Below are 5467 nucleotides of genomic sequence, written 5' to 3' on the forward strand. Positions count from 1 at the left end.
GGTCAGAGCTCCGTCTGGGCTCCCCTCCATTACACCAGCCAGCTCCTGAAACACTAACTCCCTCCAGCGTCTCTCACCCAGCCTCTCTCCGGCTCCTCCCCCAGCCTTTGTCCAGTTTCCCCAGGCAGAGGTGTCACCTGGTCTCCAACCACCTTCCTGCGTTCTCACATTACATGCTCAGGTATCCTCCCTCAAGGCCAAACTCCCCTGCAACCTTCCCAGGCCAACACTCCCCTCTCAGCCTTCAAAGACCATATTAAGAACAGTCCCAGTTCGTCCCACCTCACAAGTGGGGAACCAGCACTGACAGGGCCAATACAATAATTGATGAGGAGGTGTCAATTCCAGGAGAGGTAAAGTTGCTTTGGTAGTGAGCCAGCCACTCCCAGTCCCTATTCAAGCCTACATTAATGGTGTTAAATTTGCAAATGAATTTTAGTTCTGCAGTTTCTCTTTGAAGTCTGTTTCTGAAGTTTTTTTGTTCAAGTATGGCTATTTTTAAATCTGTTATAGAATGTGCAGGAAGATTGAAGTGTTCTCCTATTGGCTTTTGTATGTTACCGTTCCTGATGTCCGATTTGTGTCCATTTATTCTTTTACGTAGAGACTGTCCGGTTTGGCCAACGTACATGGCAGAGGGGCATTGCTGGCACATGATGGCATATATCACATTAGTAGATGTGCAGGTGAATGCATCCCTGATGGTGTGGCTGATGTGGTTGGGCCCCTGATGGTGTCGCTAGAGTAGATATGGGGACAGAGTAGGCAACGAGGTTTGTTACAGGGATTGGTTCCTGGGTTAGTGTTTCTGTGGTGTGGTATGTAGTTGCTGGTGAGTATTTGCTTCAGGTTGAGGGGCTGTCTGTAAACGAGGACTGGCCTTCCTCCCAAGGTCTGTGAGACTGAGGGATTGTTTTTCAGGATAGGTTGTAGATCGTTGATGATGCGCTGGAGAGGTTTTAGCTGGGGGCTGTACATGATGACCAGTGGTGTTCTGTTATTTTCCTTGTTAGGCCTGTCCTGTAGTAGGTGACTTCTGGGTACCCGTCTTGCTTTGTCAATCTGTTTCCTCACTTCTCCAGGTTGGTATTGTAGTTTTAAGAATGCTTGATAAAGATCTTGTAGGTGTTGTCTCTGTCTGAGGGATTGGTGCAAATTCGGTTGTATCTTAGAGCTTGGCTGTAGACAATGGATCATATGATGTGTCATGAATGGAAGCTGGAGGCATGTAAGTAAGTATAGCAGTCAGCATGTTTCCGGTATAGGGTGGTGTTTACGTGACCATCACTTATTTGCACTGTAGTGTCCAGGAAGTGCATCTCTTGTGTGGACTGGTCCAGGCTGAGGTTGATGGTGGGATGGAAATTGTTGAAATCCAGGTGGAATTCTTCAAGGGCCTCCTTCCCGTGGGTCCATATGATGAACATGTCATCAATGTAGCGCAAGTAGAGGAGGGGCACTAGGGGACGAGAGCTGAGGAAGCGTTCTAAGTCAGCCATAAAAATGTTGGCATACTGTGGGGCCATGCGGGTACCCATAGCAGTGCCGCTATGTATTGTAAACATAGAATGCTCTAAAGTTTGCAAAAGTGCTCTATAAACCAGGCACACCTAGGCGGCCCTGCAGTTTGGGCTACAGGGTATGTAGCAGGGTGCACCAGAGTGCTGTGCTGTAACACCCCCATGTGGACACTGCAGGTGCGAACTAAAAGGTTCCTACTTTGGACTAATTGTAATCCTGTTTGCAGGGGCCTATGTTAATGCAAACTAGGAACTGTATAGTTCATGCTCACACCATTCACACAGGGGAGCTACAGCGCAGCACTTTTGTGCACACTGCTGTTCACAACCCAGTAGTCTGCACTGCTGAGCAGTGTAAAAATGCTCTGAGATGTGCCCAAACCTGAAGACCTCTGTGGAAGCTTTCTTTCACAAATAAATTTTATGATCCCATAATAAAAGATATTACCCCAATAGGTATTAAGGTAGTGCCCTAATGCCCATTCTTCCTGGTAAAACTGTTCTAATACCTCGCTTTATAATGAGCCTAAAGCAATGAAAAATGGTGATACAGGATAATAAAGAGAAAAAACGCACTGTGATAGGACAAATGGTCATTAAACTCAACAGGAACAGTGTGATATTTTACCTGCTTGTGAGCTCACAAATTCTGGCACCTTCTGAGTCAGGAAAAAAACAAGATTAATTGGCTCTGAGGATGATAATACTGTCCTTTTCATCTGATAACCTCCAAGTGCCTCACAGATATTTACATCAACATTTTAAAAAGTAGCTACCAAGTATGAGTGCCTTAATTTTTGGGTGCCCCATTTGAGACATTTTGGGCTTGGTTTTCAGAAGACCTGGTCACCCACTGCTCTAGTTGAAGTCAACAGGAACTCAGGTGTCAGGACCTCTGAAAATATGGCCTAAAGTGCTCAAATTGGGAACCAAAAAAAGGCCTGACAACTCCTAGTGAAGTCAATGGGAGTATTTCCATTTACTTTAGCGGGAGCTGGGTCTGACTCTAGTTGAGGCACTCTTAATCAGCATTTAGATAACACAGGAGCAAGCACTAAATTAGATAGATTAATTCAGATTAGATAGACAGTTTAGGTTAGATTAGCCCCATTTTACAGATGGGGAAAATGAGAGATACAGGTGAAGTAACTTGCTGAAGGTCTAACTGTCTATTTAGATACTTATTATAAGGCCAATATCAAATTAGCATCTGAGCTTCTCCCAGTTAGTTAAAAATAACAGTAGAAATCTCACTTCCCTTCACAGCTTGTCAAAGGAATAGCTTGACTAGTTTATAGGTTGGTTTGTGTGTGTAAGTAGGTTGTGTGTCTTTGATTATGAAGAAATTATTGAGGGAAAGCTGAGCAGAAGAGGACACAATGAATCAGGAATAGAACCCAAGAGTCCTGACTCTCACCCAGCAACTCAGCTTTCAGGGAGGTAAACTGGATAATCTAAAATTCTTTTCCATCTATTGAGTCCTTTATTTTAACCGCTAGATAAAGCTGCCTCCCAGAGTCCTTTAACATACAAATTAGACCATTTAAGGGCTCCCAGTTCGGAACAATGATACCTCAAGAGATTTCTCCCTGAAACCTTGATCTGAAAAACAGTTTAAGATCCGTCCCTTCTGCTCTAAAAAGCAAGAACACATTTCATATCCTACAGGTGTGATCCATTCTGAGACATTTAACAATGTGCACCACATTAAAATAAAAACAAATAAAAGCCAACAATTACACAAAACAAACTCACATAACCATAAAATAATCATACATTTTAATCTCTTAACGCTGAAACGAAACAGTGGGTAACTGAAGAATGGATATTAGCGATTATAAAGCAGAACTAAATGCTTAAAATTACTAAGTGGAGAAGCGAGTTCATAAAGTGTATTACTGTCTATAATAGAGTCTGTTTCACAAAAACCTGTGTCTTGTAGGTTACAGGGCCTTGTCTAGTTTAACTAATAATAAATTAATATTTTGCACTTCTATAATATTTTCCACCTGAGAACCTCAAAGCCCTTTACAAATATTAATGAATAAAGCTTAATTACTTCACTCCTCATGAAAGTAGGTCAAAATTATCCATATACTATAGGGAAATTGAGGCACAGAAGGGCGATTACTTGCCCAAAGTCACACTGAGAGTCAATGGCAGAACCAGAAATAGAAACTAGTTCTCCCAGCACGTGGTCCTGTGGTTTAACTACAAAATCATCCTAAACCATAATTACCTCTAGGCAAGTTGTGCCACTCTCAGGGTATACTTTAGAGCAGGGGGTCTCAAACACGCGGCCCATGGAGTTATTTCCTGCGGCCCGCCATAGGCGCCGACTCCACCAGCAGCCAAGCTCCCCTCACCCCCTGTCCCCTCTCCTCTGCCCCGCCGAGTACGCCGCATCCCCACTCCTCTGCCTACCTCCCAGCGCTTAGGACTTTCCAGGAGCGGGGAGGAGCGGGGAAGCAGCATGCTCAGGGGAGGAGGCGGAGAAGAGGTGGGGATTTGGGGAAGGGGTTGGAATAGGAGCAGGGAAGGGGTGGGAAGAGGCAGGGCAGGGGTGGGGCCTCATGGACTAGATGAGCAGTCTGAGGTATGAAGTTCAGCATGTATGATTCTTTGCTGTGAGTAGTTGGGAAGAATGTTTGTTAAAAGTGGCTACGTATTTTGTATGTGTAACCCTTCTGCCCATCTAAGTTGGCAACAACAAGGGCCGGGTTCTGTATCTAGGGGTTCCGTTTCAATAACACAATGCAAAACCGGCTCGAGCCCCCACCCAGTGACTTTGGACAATTACATACCACCCCCTGGGCACCTCTAAGAGGCAATACTTCCCCTCTCGCAAGCACGGAGTCTGAGTGTAACAGAAAATGTTTAATAACATGAGGTAAACAACATCAGCCATTAAATTGGAAAAACACCACAACTAGAGTTCTTAGACCAAACCATGAGCGAAGCCCCACCCCAGCAAATTGGGCCGTGTCCTCTCCCGTTGGTTCTTGAAACCAGCGACCCAAGAATCACCAAAGTCCCAAAAGTCCACCAATCCCAAAGTCTTTTGAGTCCAGCAACCCAAGAATCACAAAAGTCCCAAAAGTCCAACAACCCCCCAAAGTCTCTGTCCATGATCAGTGCAGCCCCAGAGTTCAAAAGGGGGGGGGGGTGAGCAGGGTGTTAAGGGGCACCTTACGTGATCTGAGGCCAACCCCGGCTGCTTCTCCGTGGGGTTCCACCGCAGCCTTCACCACGAACTGCTCCACTCCACCTGCAGTCCCACTCCTGCCGTCCCACGAACTGCTCTGGCAGCTGCTCCGCTCCGCTCCGCTCCCCGACCTGTGAGCCACGCTGCTCCGCTCCGCTCCCCGACCTGTGAGCCGCGCTGCTCCGCTCCGCTCACCGACCTGTGAGCCGCGCCGCTCCGCTCACCGACCTGTGAGCCGCGCTGCTCCGCTCCGCTCACCGACCTGTGAGCCGCGCCACTCCGCTCCAGCTGTCCCTTGGGCCGCTCCCACAAGGCTCTGCTCTGCTAGCTGCTCCTCCAGCCGCTCCGCTCACCCCCACTAAGCTAGCTTAGCAATATAGCTTCAGGCTCCACCCCTAGTTAACACAGCCTCAGTGATCTCAGCTCTTAAATAGCTTTAGCTCTTTTGTGATTTCAGCTACTAGTAGAGGAGCCCCAGTGCTGGTGCACTATTGGCCCAAAGTGAACTCAGCTCAGCAGTCTGTAACTAGACTCCTAAGGGAATCAAAGTTAGATACAGACTAACACGGCTATTACTCTGAAAGTTAGCTCTGACATTCAACAGTGGAGAGAGAGAGAGAGAGAGAGAGAGAGAGAGAGAGAGAGAGAGAGAGAGAGAGAGAGAGAGAGAGAGTAGTGCAATTGGTGTTTCAACCCCCTCAGGAAGGTGGGCCATACCATCAGGTACAAACACCTGTCCCCA

Source organism: Malaclemys terrapin, chromosome 23, assembly GCF_027887155.1.
Source record: "Malaclemys terrapin pileata isolate rMalTer1 chromosome 23, rMalTer1.hap1, whole genome shotgun sequence".
Lineage (NCBI taxonomy): Eukaryota > Metazoa > Chordata > Testudines > Emydidae > Malaclemys > Malaclemys terrapin.